The sequence below is a fragment of the Rana temporaria genome, chromosome 13 (assembly GCF_905171775.1).
Source record: "Rana temporaria chromosome 13, aRanTem1.1, whole genome shotgun sequence".
NCBI classification, from domain to species: Eukaryota; Metazoa; Chordata; class Amphibia; order Anura; family Ranidae; genus Rana; species Rana temporaria.
The window spans coordinates 83,486,189-83,502,728 of record NC_053501.1 but is presented as its reverse complement, the minus strand read 5'-3'; positions in this window follow the sequence as shown (position 1 = coordinate 83,502,728).

Here is a 16,540-nt window from a genome sequence, read left to right as displayed (position 1 = left end):
GTCTGGGCCCGTCAGCAACTTTGATTTGGACCTGGTCACGGATGCGGCTGGATCCACAGGTTATGGGCCTTCTTTAAGGGACGGTGGAGCGCAGAGGCGTGGCCGAAGTCCTGGTTGGCGGCGGGTTTTGAAAAGAACCTGGTGCTGCTGGAGCTATTCCCAGTGGTGGTGGCGATCGAGCTATGGGGTGCAGAATGCAGGGATCTAAAGATCAGATTGAACTGCGATAACATGGGGGTGGTGCAGGTCATCAATCGTATTTCCGGTTCTTCGGTTCCGGTGGTGCGGTTGCTGCGCCACCTGGTGTTGCGCTGTCTTCAATGGAATATTTTTCTGTATGCGGTGCATATTCCGGGGGTGGATAACAGGCTTGCTGACGCCCTGTCTCGATTCCAGTGGGACAGGTTCAGGGAGCTGGCTCCAGGGGCGGATGCGAAAGGGGTTCCTTGCCCAGGGTGGATGTGGGGACTGGCTTTGGAGTCGCAGCAGACTGGATCAGGAAGTCGGTGAGTGGGCCGACGTGGACTGCATACTCGAAGGTATGGGCGGAATGGACTGGTTACAAGCGGTTGGCGGAGGTTGAGCTGGGAGACGTGGAGATGGGCTGGTTAGTGGTATATTTCGTGGCTAGACACATGGAAAGAAGGGGGTCCGTGTCTTCTTTGGAAAAGAAGCTGGCGGCCCTGGCCTTTTTGTTTAAACTGGAGGGTCGGGAGGACTTTACGAAGACGTGTTGGGTAAAGCAGGCGGTAAAAGGATACAAGAAGGGACGTCAGAGCAGCGATGCGCGGAGGCCGGTGACATTTTCGGTACTACGCAGTATTTTTGGGGTCTTGGGGGAGGTTTGTTCGTCCGAATATGAAGTACGGTTGTTTCGGGCGGTGTTTTCGGTTGCTTTTTTCGGAGCGTTTCGTGTGGGGGAGCTAGTCTGTCCCTCTAAGCGGGTCCCCGGGGGTTTATTGGTCGACGACGTTCGGTCTGCGGAAGCAGCGCTGTATCCTGGCCTAGGCCAACAAGGCCCAGGCCTAGGGCAGCACTTTGCAGGGGGGCAGCATGGAAAGAGTCCCCGCCGGCTTGCGCTACACTGTTAGTGTAGCGGCAGTCTTATGGGGCGGACTGGGCTGAGAGGCAAATTAGTCTAGCGCCCCCATAAAGCGGCGGCACTGCTTCTGGTATGCAGGCGGCCGGCATCCTGCAACCGTGGGGGGGGGGGGTTCTGCTGCACAATTGGCATGGTTATATCTTCTTAGTCCTCTCCATAAAATTATCAGAAATTTGTGCTTAAAGTAGAACTATAGGCTACACTTTATTTTTAATTTTGGATAGATTAAGGGGGGGGGGGGGTTATAGCCCTGTCAGTTTATTTTTTACCATACCCGTCCCATTGCAGAAATTTCACTTCCTACCACATAGCCAAACAGGAAGTGAGAGGAAATCTATGCAAATTAAGGGAATTCATTGCCCCCCCAACCGGCCCTCAGAACTAGTGTCCCCACTCAATTTTTTTAGGGTGGGTCTTAAACAGAAAGGGGTGTGACCTTGCCAGGAAGGGTGTGTCATATTTAAATTAGGGGGTGCGCGAGTTTAGTCAGGCCTAGGGCAGCACAAAGCCCTCTGGGCGGAAGGTAAAGTGGTTTTTCGCCTGCGGCGGTCAAAGACGGATCAGAGGGGAAAGGGGGTGTATATATCGTTATATCCGCTGCTTGGTTCAGAGGTTTGTCCGGTAGGGGCGGTAAGGGAATTTTTAAGGGTGCGCCCTAGGGTGGGGGGCCCGTTTTTGATTCATGGGGACGGGTCTTTTGTTTCACGGTTTCAATTTACAGCTATATTTAGAAAATGTTTGACGAAGGTGGGGTTGGAAGAGCGACTGTTTGCCTTGCACTCCTTCCGCATTGGGGCGGCGACCGAGGCGGACCGGTGCGGGTTGAATGAAGCAGCAGTAAAACGGATTGGGAGATGGGAATCTAGGAGATTTCGCTCTTATGTGCGCCCACACTTGGCGTTGGATTTATGACGGGTGTGGGGTCAGGGTCAAAAGTCCGGACTATTTCATTATGGATGGGGTGTGGATAGTCATTGTTTTGCTTTGTTTTTCAGATGGAGTGCAGCCACACCTCGTGTGGATCATGGGGCATTCATATGTTTGAAGGGGTGCCAGGAGAGCAGATGCTAGGCCAGAAGGTAGGCAGTTGGGGATTTCCAGGCGGGAGGCAACGGTTAGGTGGTTGGGTATCCCTGGGATGGGTTGGAGCAGGGTGCTGTCCGAAGTGCAGCGCTATGCTCGGCTCGACCGACCTCCGGATGTGCTACTGTTGCACGTCGGGGGGAACGACCTGGGGATCCGGCCGATAGGGGACTTGATGACGGCAGTCAAGGCGGACGTCTTGACGTTGCAGGCATCCTTCCCGAGAATGTTGATAGTATGGTCTGACATTGTCGCGCGAACCACTTGGCGTATGGCAAGGTCATTGGACCGGGTCAACAAAGGGAGGGTGAAAGTGAATAAGGTGCTAGGGCGGTTTGTGGCAAAACATGGGGGGTTAGTGGTTCGACACAGGGAATTGGAGCTTAACGTGGGGCTGTACCTGCTCAGGGATGGTGTTCACCTAACTGATGTGGGTACAGACTTGTGGGTCCTGGGAGTACAGGAGGGAATTCAGAGGGCCCTGCGGGTGTGGAGGGGCCCGTAAGGAAAAGGGTTTTTCCCTTTCGGGCTGTGGCGGTGTCCTTGGTCTTTGATGGTGGCAGTTAACTGATGGAATGGAAATGGTTGGGGGCTCATCGGTGGGATGGCCCCCCTTACGGGGTTATTACAGTGGAACAGTGTCTGCTGTAATACGGTTATAGTACACTGCAGGTTAAAAAGGGGTGTCTCAGAGCTGGGTCGGCTGGAGGCCTGGTATGGTAATGGAACGCAGTGTTGGTGGTGAAGAAAAGGTTATTTGGGGTTACCGTCAAAGACCAATTGGGGCTAGTGTAAATAATAAAAGAGTTTGGAAAAAGTATTTGTTAATAAAAAAGTTGGAATTGTTGGAAATTCCTAATTCACATTTTGGTTAAATATATATTTAAATTTGGTTACAAAATAAAATGGCTGTTGTGGCCAATTTTACTCCAATTTTCTGTGTCAGTGTCGTTACTGGGTAAGAGGGCAAGAGAGGTGTAAAATGGGGGTTGGTAAAAAGGGGAAGGTTACAATGGGGATGGTAATTAGTAAGGTTGCAATATTAGACTACACTAGTCATGTCAAAGGGGCCTAAGGCTGCTTTCACACTGATGCACTGCGATATACCTACACCGAGGGTGCAATGCAGTGCACCTGTGGCTTTCCTGAGGTTAGTTGCACTTTGCCATATACTTCTTTTACATCCTGAAGGTGTGGTGCACTTTCTGAAGTGTACCAACCCACAGGTAATAACAGAAGTCTATGGCTCAGTGCAAGTAACCCTCAGGTATTCTGCGCTGCACCTGCAAATCAGTTTGAAAGCAGCCCAGTAACCACTGCAGAACTGATATGTCCATATATACAGTATATATATATATATATATATATATATATATATATATATATATATATATACACACATACACTAATTTTAGTCATAAACTTACCTTTAATAACAGTCTTCCATTCAGGCATCGCCAGCTGTTGCTGTCCCAGGCAGAGTGCATTTGGTGTCACAACACCTGTGACATGAGTTGGCGCTATAGATGAAGCATCGGCTTATAACAACCTGCTATTCCAGAGCAGGAGGTTGCGGGCCACATCAGAGGGCTCCGCGGGCCACATGTGGCCCCCGGGCCACTGGTTGGGCACCCCTGCCCTAGGTAAAATCCTAGAAGGAAATTGCTAATATCTTTAAAGGAGAAATGAGACAACTAAATAAATTTAGAAAAACTGGTGAGCAGCATATATGTATATGTGAACCACTAAGTTATGACACTAATGTGAAATCTGTGCTACTCATATAAGTACAATTACTAAATAAATGTGAACACACACACATATATATGAAATAAGGGGTTCAGATTAAACCACCAAAAAGAAAAAGTGAAATAAATAATGAAATAAAAAATAAATAAAAAAAACATTATTTATTTCACTTTTTCTTTTTGGTGGTTATTATTTCATATATATGTGTGCGTGTTCACATTTATTTAGTAATTGTACTGATATGAGTAGCACAGATTTCACATTAGTGTCATAACTTAGTGGTTCACATATACATATATGCTGCTCACTAGTTTTTCGAAACTTATTTAGTCGTCTCATTTCTCCTTTAAAGATATTAGCAATTTCCTTATAGGATTTTACCTAGGGTTTATGTTCCAATGTTTTTATTAGAAAAGATGAAATGATATTAACAGACAAGAAGCGTATCTAGTCATTGTACAATCATAATAGCAAATGAAATTTCAATATCAAGGGCCCTGACGTCTAAAACTTCTAGTTGGAATATCATGAAAACATTGGTAAAAAGAAAAACAAAAATAGAATACATAATCTAATAGAGATCACATAGACTAACAACAAACAATTCTTTCCCTCAACTACGGGTCGATCGTTGACCGACAATGATCACACAATGCGTATAAGGCAGGAAAGAGGACGTCAAAGCCCAGCAAACCCTGTATGGGCTGAATCCGGTCATGTTAATAACAACATACAAAGGCAATAAGGACAGAGGAGTCCAAGAAAGAAAGTAAGATATAAAGGAAAGAATTAGAAAGGAAAGAGTAAAAGAAGAGAAAAGTAAGAAGTGAAGGGGGAGGGGGAGGAACCACGGATCGGCATCTCCAAGCTATAGAACTGAAAATTATAACTAACTAAGTCCCACGCACACCGGTATCATTGGTGAGGTAACCAATCCAAGGATCCCACACCTGATGAAAAAATTTCATTTTATCTTGTGTTAGGGCCGACAACCTCTCATTTAACATCAGCCAGGATAATTTGCCCTTAAGCTGTTCAAATGGGAGAGCAGCTGACCTCCAATTTCTGGCAATGGTGATCTTGGCCGAAATAAAAATAAATGTCAGTAGTCGCCTGCCAGACTTAGGGGCCTCAACCCCCCCACTTCCCAACAGCGCCTGCTTCGCCGACTTGGGCAGGTTTATCCGGGTGAGGGAGTAAATAAAGTTGTACACCCTGATCCAGAACCTCCTCACCTTGGGGCATGTCCACCAGATGTGATAAATAGTACCAAGCTGACCACATCCCCTAAAGCAATACGGAGTAGCTCCTGGCACAAAAGTTGCCAGTCTAGCTGGCACCATGTACCAACGGAGCAAAACCTTATAATTGGCTTCTATTATAGAGGTATTGATGAGGGATCGGGAAGCCATCTCTGCCATTTCACACCAGTCTTTTAGTTCAATGGTTTCCTGAAAATCGGTTTCCCACTGGACCATATAGCTCAACTTAGCCGCTACACACGACAATATAGAATATACAACAGATATGTGGCCTTTAATCTTGTCGTACTGTCTACATAATTGTTCCATGGGTGTAGATAGGTAGATAAGTCGCCCTTACGGGCCAAAGTCCGTATGTAGTGGGTAAGCTGAGTGAACCTATAACCTTCTGTTGGAGGCATATGGTATTTGTCAATCATGACCCTCTCGGACAACATACCCTTATGATCGCACAAATCCGCTATCCGCATAAGACCTTTATTAGTCCACCAATTAAATGCTTGGGGGGTGAGACCCGGGGTGAAAGTTTTGTTCTGCAAAAAGGGCGCCAACGGGGTATGGGGTGACCTAAATTTGTGAGTTCTGGAAAGTCTATCCCAGATGTCTAAAGACAATGACAAAGTAGGGCACAGGATGGCCGGCCTCTCCTTAGTTGGGAGCCACATAAGGTGAGAAATTGGACTGGGGCGACATGAGTGAGATTCCATGATCATCCAGATAGCCTGTTGCCTCTGGGAATGGAATCTCGATAATTGTGCCACCTGCGCGGCGTAAAAATATTTAAGCAAATCTGGTAGTCCAAGACCACCTTTCCGCCTAGGCGTATATAGAGTGCCCTTGTTCACCCTAGGTCTTTTGTCCCCCCAAATAAACTGTAAGATTCTACGTTGGAACTGCTTAAGGTCGTTTCGGGGCAATGATATAGGTAAAGTGCAGTAAAAGTATAATAATCGAGGTAGAACGTTCATCTTTGTAGAGTGTAATCTGCCAAACCACGATGGGGGATGCAACTGCCACCTTGCTAAATCGTCTGTCAATCGTTTAAAGAGGCCTGGGTAGTTGCTTTTATATAGCTGGCTAATGGAGGAAGTCAAATGTATGCCTAAATAGGAGAGAGCGTGCGGTTCCCATTTGAATTGAAAGCATTGTTCAAGTGTCCCCTGGATATTACTAGGTAATGATAAATTTAGAGCCCTAGATTTACTGTGGTTGATTTCTAATCCTGATATTTCAGAAAATGGTTTTAAAATAGCTAATAAATTGGGGAGGGAGGTGATCGGTGAGGACAAGGTCAGCAGTAAATCGTCCGCGAAAAGCAAACACTTATGTTCATAATCGCAACAGTTGATGCCCCGAATGTCGTCACTCGCACGTATTTTAATCGCTAACGGCTCGATCGCCAACGCGAATAACAGCGGCGATAGGGGACACCCCTGTCTTGTTCCTCGCCTGATCGTCAGAGGTTGGGAAGAATATCCCTTAAGCATGAGTGAAGCACTCGGGGAATCATATAATGTACGGAGAAGATCCAAAAAGCGCCGTCCAAAACCAAAACGTTCTAAGACATTAAACAAATAGTCCCAGGAGATGGAATCGAATGCTTTGCGGATATCTAATGAAAGCAACATCCCTCTCCTGATTCCCCCATTATCCCAATCAGATTGAAGCGCTGAAATAAGATTAATCAACCGTCGGGTTTGGTCAGAAGCCTGCCTATTAGGGATGAAACCTGCCTGGTCGGGGTGAATGTGGTCCTGAATCATCGTATTCAATCTCTGGGCCAAAATTTTGGTGAGGATCTTTAAGTCCGTATTGATCAGGGAAATCGGGCGGTAATTGGCACAGTCTCCATGGTCCTTCCCAGGTTTTGGAATCATATGTATATATGCAGCGTTCTCATGGCAGGGGAGCTTATTACCATTTCTCAAGGCGTTAAAATAAGAGCAAAGGTGGGGTGCTAAGACATCTAAATATTTCCTATAGTAGTGACCCGGGAAGCCGTCCGGCCCCGGTGCTTTAGTAGGATGTGTAGATTTGATTGCAGCTCTGATTTCAGGTTCCGTAAAGGCCCCATCCATCAGGTCCGCATGGGTTGGTGTCAATTTTGGCAACTGCAAGTCGTTAAAAAATGTCCCTTCTCTAGAACGGTCTGGAGCTTTTGGTGAGTCGTACAGCCTAGTATAAAAGTCATAAAATTCACTAATTATTTTTTCGGGATTTTGGGTCGAAAGACCTGTAGATAATCTCAACTTCGGCAATGTCGGTGAAAATGGTCGGGGAACCAGTTTTCTGGCTAACATAGTGGTCGGCTTATCCCCCATAGTATAGAACCTATGTTTCGACCAACTTATATGCTTTTCAGCCTGCGTAGTCAAACCGAGGTTGAGTTCCAATCTAGCTTTGTCTATTTTATGTCTAATATCAATCCGGGGGTTCCTACGTTGTTCTTCTAGTAGTCCTTCTAATTGTATTTCTAGCTGCTCAATCGTTCGTTCCCTGTCCCGCTTAGCCCTGGCCGCTACTTGAATAAGTTTCCCCCGTATTGTAGCCTTATGGGCAACCCATGTAATCGCAGGGGATGTATCTGGTGTCTTATTAATCTTAAAATACTCTTCTATTTCTTTCCCGATTTCTGCATAGGTTATAGGATCATTCAATAGGCTCACATTAAGGCGCCATGGGGAGGGCTTAGATCTAGCCCACAACCCAGTGGTGAAGATCTGAAGTGGGGAGTGATCCGACCAGGGGGTGGACAAAATCTTAACTGAAGTAATGTAGGGGAGCAAGGGGGTGCGTATCAGGAGATGATCAATCCTGGAATACGTGCGATGGGCCTGAGAAAAGTGTGTGAAGTCCCTGGCTGTGGGATTGAATTCTCGCCAAGCGTCGATCAGGCCATGTAAATTAAATAAACGTGCCACCTTGCCACTCGCTAGCGGTGGACGTTTCAAAATGGGCTTAAGAGAATCGGATTTGTCCATAATCCTATCTAAGGGAATGTTACTATCCCCTCCCAAAATAACCTGGCCTCGAACCTTGGGCAGCAATATTCGGAACATTTTGCTAAAAAACTCAAGCTGTCCCGTATTAGGAGCGTAATACGAAATAAAGGAGACCACCTGATCGTGAAGCCGTCCCACCGCCATAATGTACCTACCCCCCTTGTCCTTGGTTATAGAGATGGGAGTAAAAGGAGTCCGCTTCGAAAAGCAAATGGCTACACCCCCCTTCTTTTCTGGGCCCCCTGCTAAATAAAATTGCGGGTATTTCGCGTGTAAATAGCGGGGTGCCGAAGTTTTAGAGAAATGGGTTTCCTGCAGCAAGAGGACTTCAGCGTTTCACCTATGGTAATACTGAAAGGCCTTTGTCCTCTTAACTGGGGAATTGAATCCATGTACGTTGTGGCTGATGACAGAGTAATCAGTAGTCAAGGCAGTGGCCATCGTGGCAGGGCAGAGCACTCTTACCTCTTGTATATGAAAGCAGAGCTGGACCTCTGGGATAGAGACTGCCGATCACCAAGGTTTCCAAAGCCAGAGTGCGTGAGAAGAGCTTGCCGATCCGGGGTTCACATAGAAGAAGGGGAGGACAAGAGGAAATTAGAAAAGGACAGAAAGAAAACAGACAAACTTTAGTAGGCCGTAGGCCTAAACAACCTAACTGAAACCATCTGAATATACGTTTTTTGTGTAATAGAACCTGGGGGATAACCCCCACGGAGACAACATCCGGTACTTTAAGTGCAAGGGTACTATTCTCGTCCGAGAATAAGTAGTCTCGCAATCGAGTGGCCTGAAAGACCACCCCAACTCAAACAAAAATGAAAATATTGAGACAGGACAATCGGGGGAAACAAGAACACATCTTCACAATATAACTCCGCGAGCCGCCCACTGCGACACTTATCCCCGAGGGAGGGGACACAGAGGCAGGAAGAGTCCCCATCGGTAGTTCCCACCCCTGCAACCCCCCCCATAGGGGAACAACCAATCAACCCACCCGAACCCCAGTCTCTAATTTAGTAGATGTTGCTCTGGTAACTATATTGGAGTCCGGAGGGACAACAAAGTGATGGTAGGGCAACTCCTTCCATAAACATAAAAACAAAAATCAACAGCAAAATCAAAAATTAAAAATTAAAAGGGGGGAGAGAAAAAAAAAAACGATGACTTGGTTAAGCCGCAACCAAGAAAGCAACAGTGGCCTTGCAAGGCCAGAATCGCGACCCGATGTTGGGTCAGGTCCATAGGACCCTATCGTAGAGAGGCCCAAAGGAGGGCAAAGGACAGTGAAAGTACTCAGGTGTCTCGTTGAGCACTCTTGGCCTGCGTGCGCCTGCGATCCTTCCACAGTGGCGAAAGAGGGCGATCATCTGGGCGTGACGAAGAAGATGCCTGGGGGTCTTGTGTGATGATGCCAAGTTCAAACAGCAGGTCTTCACCCATTTGAAACGTGGAGAAGGAGTGGGATCGTCCTTTATACGTGAATGACAATTTAAACGGGAACGACCATCTATATTTGATCTGCTTGTTCTGAAGTTGCTGAAGTAGTGGTCGAAGGGTCCTACGTTTCTGTACCGTGGACGGCGCCAGATCTGTAAAAAGCTGTATAGGAGCGCCGAAAAGCGACAAATCCGGTTTGTTCCGGGCCACGAACATCATCCTCTCCTTGATACGGTAGAAATGTGGTTTAGCAATAATGTCCCGGGGCAATCCGTCCATCCTCGGGGCTGTCAATGCGCGGTGGATTCGATCGATTTCCATATGATGAACAGAAATATCAGGGATAAGTTCTTTCATTAACTCTCTCATAGCCCCCTCAAGATCAGTATGAGTCTCCGGGAGGCCACGGATGCGCACATTGTACCTTCGCGATCGATTCTCAAGGTCCTCAATTTTAATATATGCCTCATCCAGCCGATCCTGTAGGTCCGTGAGCATAGCAGTATTCTGATTGACCCGTTTGATTGTATTGTCCACCTTGGTTTCAATCAGATCGAATCGCTCGCCCAAGCCATGTATATCTTTTTTCAGATCAGTGGTAATCATAGTGTGTTGCGGTACCTCTCTCCATACACCGTCCTTAGTGCAGCACCTATGTTGGCTGATAAGAACTCCCCCCAACATTGCCACTCATCCCAACTCCCCACCAGCACTGTACTGTACAAGTGGAAGGGACTCAGGGGGCGCTAAATGTCCATAGGTTAGGGGCACAAATTCCCTGTCTTGCCTTGCGTGCTGACAACCCACGCTACGAAAATAATTTTACTGTTAGGGTCCCCACAACTTGGTAAAATTTATCAAGGGGTCACGGCACTAGTAGTGTTGAGCGGAATACGCCATATTCGATTTTGCGATATATCACGAATATATAGACGAATATTCGTGAAATATTCGCTAAAATCGAATATTCGTGATATTTTATAAAAAAAAAAAAAATTTGCGAAATTTCGCTAATGCGAATGCGAAATTGATTGCGAAATTTTGACAACTGTGGTAGGAGAACTCTGATTGGCTCTGATGCAAAAGAAGGGCGGAGAAAGTATTCGCGAATATTCGGAAATCGAATATTTGCCATTGCGAATATTCGGCAACATAAAAGGATCGCCTCAGCTTAGCTACTCGGCCCAGGGTCTCTAATCATACCAGCAATGCTTTTAGACGTCGATAGGATGTGATCTGTTTTAAAAATAAATTTGAAAAAATATGAATATTCAGAATAGCGAATTTTGGCCGCGAAATTCTTAGAATCAGTTACGCATAGATATCCATTAGATCCGACAGGCGTAAGGCTCTTACGCTGTCGGATCTCAAATACATTTTTTTTTCGCCGCTAGGTGTTGCCTCCGTTGTTTTCCCCGTCGAGTATGCAAATTAGCTAGATACGCAAATTCCCGAACGTACGCGCGGTCGACGCAGTGAAGTTACGACATTTACGTAAGGTTTGCGCGGCGTAAGGTTGCCCCTGCTATATGAGGGGGCAACCAATGATGTTAAGTATGGCCGTGGTTCCCGCGTCAAAATGTAAAAATTTACGTAGTTTGCGTAAGTCGTCCGTGAATGGGGCTGGACGCTAATTTACGTTCACGTCGAAACCAATGACGCCCTTGCGACGTCATTTAGCGCAATGCACCCTGGGATATTCTTCGGACGGCGCATGCGCATTAGGTTTGGCGTGGGAACGCGCCTAATTTAAATGCTATACGCCCCCTACCCGCCTAATTTGAATTAGGCGGGCTTGCGCCGGGGGATTTACGCTACGCCGCCGCAACTTTACAGGCAAGTGCTTTGTGAATCAATCACTTGCCCGTAAAACTTGCGGCGGCGTAATGTAAATGACATACGTTACGCCGCCGCAGAGATGCGGCGATCTACGAGAATCTGCCCCTTGGTTCCTGCCAGCAGGACCTGATGATGCCGAGGATCAAATGGTACCCCAACGGTGGAACGGCTAACGTTTCTGGGGCGCAACCCTTTTCTTCAGAGCCTAGAAGGTCTGTCATAGCCGTCTCCCAAATGGCCTCAAATATATATGTGTGTAATTGCACATGTGCAGAGGAATCTAAAGTCAGGTGACCTTCAGTTGGCCATTCCCACCCCTTAGTCATAACTATTCCCACCCAAAGGGATGGAGCTTTTAAGTGACCACCTCCATATTATATTAAATTAAATTACTATGTGTGGGGCATCATGGCACCACTAGCTTCTGGCGCCAGCCCACACTGCCACTACAGAGACCCAAGGGGGGAGGGGTGTACAGGACAACGTCCCCTATAAGTACTGTAAACATCCCACCATACCGCCCTACCCCAGACCAACTCCTGGGCAGCTGCTTTATTTGCCAGAGAACTCGCCGCAGAGGGCCAATCACAAGACTCTGGGGGGGGGCATCATGGGAAATTAAGTCTCTGGCCCCAGTGTGTCCATAGACACTAAGCTACAGCCCCCAGCATGCAAGCACTGCTGGAGGGAGACCTTGGGAAACCAGAGAGGGAGCCACACTGTACCCCGCACCACCAGAGAGCCGCGCTGTACCCCACGCCACGCTGTGCTCCACGCCACCAGAGAGCCACGCTGTTCCCACACCACCAGAGAGCCACGCTGTACCCGCATCACCAGAGAGGGAGCCACGCTGTACCCGCACCACCAGAGAGGTAGCCACGCTGTAAGCGTTGTACCCACACCACCAGAGAGCCACACTGCACCTGCACCACCAGAGCGAGAGTCATCTTGTACCTGCACCACCAGAGAGGGAGAAAGACAGAGCCACTGCCAGGATACAGACATGCTACACTACTGACTAGAGTCACCCAAGGAACCCAGAGTGAGCGATTGTCAAGCCAGAGGGATCACTGTTGCAATTTTGCTGGGTCTGGTAAGAGGGCCTGTTGGCCATTATCCATTACTATTCCCAGGGACTGAGCCATTAGGAAGTGCCTAACCTGCTATTCTCTAGGCCTTATTGACCTCCACAATGTCCCTCTCTGTCCTCTTCCCATGGTGTCCCTCTGTCCTTTTCCCATGGTGTCCCTCTGTCCTCTTCCCACGGTGTCCTTCTACCAGGGCGTCCCTCTGTCCTTCACCCACGGCATCCCTCTGTCCTCTTCCCATGAATATGACAGGGCGGGTCTTAAAGAAGAAGGGGTGTGGATTTGACAGGAAGGGGTGGGTCATATTTAAATTAGGGGGTGCACAAGTTTAGTCATTCCTAGTGCAGCACAAAACCTAAATACACCTCTGTATGTGTGGACATGTGCTGAGGGCCTGATAGTTAGGTTTATTTGACTATATGTCAAATTTATTGGTGCTTTATTTATTTACATATACCCCTGTTGGTTACAGTCATGTTCCCCCTTTTTCACTCTGGCCATGTGCCCCCCCCCCCCCCAAAAAAATAAAAATATTTTTTGTATTTTGCTCAGGCCGCCGCTGGAGTAACACAGTCTCTCCTGAGAGGGAGAGCATCCCCAGTCAGCTTCTGCGGGGGATTCCTCCCCCCTCCCTCTGCTCACTGACACTGCACAATGCGAGCGCTCACACAACCACAGCCGCCCGATCTGCTCCTTCCCCTGCATCCTCATTGGCACAGAGAAGAGCAAGTTGCAGGAAGGACTCCACGAGCACTGTGGGGGAGGAGGAGGGGGGCCTAAGCCTTCATCTTAGTTACTGAAAAATCTGACTGATTTCTCCTATCCTTAGGACAAGAGAACCAGCCTGCAAATTCCGAGAGTGGTGACTGCAAGCTCCTCCTCCTTCTAGTCCCGCCCACACTATCCCGGCGTGCTGTATCTGAAGAGAGGGGATGTGTGGGCGGGAAATATGAAAATCAGCAGCATTTCTGGCTGTGTGTGAATGATGCCTGAGATTCTAGCCTGGTTGATGGAGAGTGTGATGAGGCTGAAGCATTATGGGTGGAACTGCATACAGATGTGCGTAGTTCAAAATTAATCATTGGAGTTTGTTATAAACCACCCAATGTTCATGAGGAGGTGGAGACTCAGCTCCTTGCACAGATGGAAAGGGCTGCAAGGGCTGGGACGGTGATAATAATGGGGGATTTTAACTACCCAGAAATTGATTGGATTAATGGCACTTCTGGGACAGTTAAAGGACAAAAATTGTAAAACCTATTGCAGGACAATTTTATGGTCCAGTTTATTGAGGCCCCAACTAGGAATGATGCTCTGTTGGACCTGATAATCTCAAACCATGCAGAGCTTATTACTAATGTTCAGATAAAGGAACACCTGGGTAGCAGTGATCATAACATGATTTCATTTAATGTTAATTATAAGCAAGAAATACATACAGGAAATATTAAAACACTAAATTTCAAGAGAGCAAATTTTCCAAGGATGAGGGCTGCTCTCCAGGACTTGGACTGGGAGGGACTATTGGCACCGATGAACACAGAACAGAAATGGGAATTCTTCAAAAAGACTGTGTGGAACCTCACTGCAAAGTATGTTCCCATGGGCAATAAGTTTAAAAGGCTAAAAATAAAACCTATGTGGCTCACGGTCAAAGTTAAAAAAGCTATAAACAATAAGAAAGTAGCTTTTAAAAAATATAAAAATGAAGGAACACTAGTGTTGTTTAAATGTTACAAAGAATATAACAGGATATGTAAAAAGGAAATCAAGGATGCAAAAATTCAAAATGAACGACAGATTGCAAAAGATAGTAGGACAAACCCCAAAAAATTCTTCAAATATATTAATAGTAAAAAGATGAAGTCCGAGCATGTAGGCCCCTTACAAAATAATATAGAGTGGGTGACTGGGGACAAAGAGAACGCAAATTTATTAAATGCTTTCTTCAGCTCTGTGTATACAATGGAGCATGGGGGAGCTCATGTCCAAAATGGGGGTGGGAGTGACACAGCCCCAAATCCACAATGGCTCAAAAGTGATATGGTCCAGAAATATTTAGACAGAATAAAGGTGGATAAAGCACCTGGACCAGATGGCATCCACCCACGGATCCTAGGTGAGTTGAGCTCTGTCATTTCAAAGCCACTGTATCTAATACAGGTGGTTCTCAAAAAATTAGCATATTGAGATAAAGTTCATTATTTTCTGTAATGTACTGATAAACATTAGACTTTCATATATTGTAGATTCATTACACACAACTGAAGTAGTTCAAGCCTTTTTATTGTTTTAATATTGATGATTTTGGCATACAGCTCATGAAAACCCCAAATTCCTATCTCAAAAAATTAGCATATCATGAAAAGGTTCTCTAAACGAGCTCTTAACCTAATCATCTGAATCAACTAATTAACTCTAAACACCTGCAAAAGATTCCTGAGGCTTTTAAAAACTCCCAGCCTGGTTCATTACTCCAAACCGCAATCATGGGTAAGACTGCCGACCTGACTGCTGTCCAGAAGGCCATCATTGACACCCTCAAGCAAGAGGGTAAGACACAAAGAAATTTCTGAACGAATAGGCTGTTCCCAGAGTGCTGTATCAAGGCACCTCAGTGGGAAGTCTGTGGGAAGGAAAAAGTGTGGCAGAAAACGCTGCACAACGAGAAGAGGTGACCGGACCCTGAGGAAGATTGTGGAGAAGGACCGATTCCAGACCTTGGGGGACCTGCGGAAGCAGTGGACTGAGTCTGGAGTAGAAACATCCAGAGCCACCGTGTACAGGCGTGTGCAGGAAATGGGCTACAGGTGCCGCATTCCCCAGGTCAAGCCACTTTTGAACCAGAAACAGCGGCAGAAGCGCCTGACCTGGGCTACAGAGAAGCAACACTGGACCAGCAACAGCTCAGTGGTCCAAAGTACTTTTTTCGGATGAAAGCAAATTTTGCATGTCATTCGGTAATCAAGGTGCCAGAGTCTGGAGGAAGACTGGGGAGAGGGAAATGCCAAAATGCCTGAAGTCCAGTGTCAAGTACCCACAGTCAGTGATGGTCTGGGGTGCCATGTCAGCTGCTGGTGTTGGTCCACTGTGTTTTATCAAGGGCAGGGTGAATGCAGCTAGCTATCAGGAGATTTTGGAGCACTTCATGCTTCCATCTGCTGAAAAGCTTTATGGAGATGAAGATTTCATTTTTCAGCACGACCTGGCACCTGCTCACAGTGCCAAAACCACTGGTAAATGATTTACTGACCATGGTATTACTGTGCTCAATTGGCCTGCCAACTCTCCTGACCTGAACCCCATAGAGAATCTGTGGGATATTGGGAAGAGAAAGTTGAGAGACGCAAGACCCAACACTCTGGATGAGCTTAAGGCCGCTACCGAAGCATCCTGGGCCTCCATAACACCTCAGCAGTGCCACAGGCTGATTGCCTCCATGCCACGCCGCATTGAAGCAGTCATTTCTGCAAAAGGATTCCCAACCAAGTATTGAGTGCATAACTGAACAGAATTATTTGAAGGTTGACTTTTTTTTTATTAAAAACACTTTTCTTTTATTGGTCGGATGAAATATGCTAATTTTTTGAGATAGGAATTTTGGGTTTTCATGAGCTGTATGCCAAAATCATCAATATTAAAACAATAAAAAGGCTTGAACTACTTCAGTTGTGTGTAATGAATCTAAAATATATGAAAGTCTAATGTTTATCAGTACATTACAGAAAATAATGAACTTTATCACAATATGCTAATTATTTGAGAACCACCTGTATTTAGGGACTCATTAATGACAGGAATAGTACCACTGGATTGGCGCAGGGCCAATGTGGTGCCCATATTTAAAAAGGGAACAAAGTCTTTACCAAGTAACTATAGACCTGTTAGTCTAACTTCTATAGTTGGGAAGATACTGGAACGTTTAATAAAAGACCACATGGATGAGTGCTTGCTGGAAACAAACTATTTAAGCAG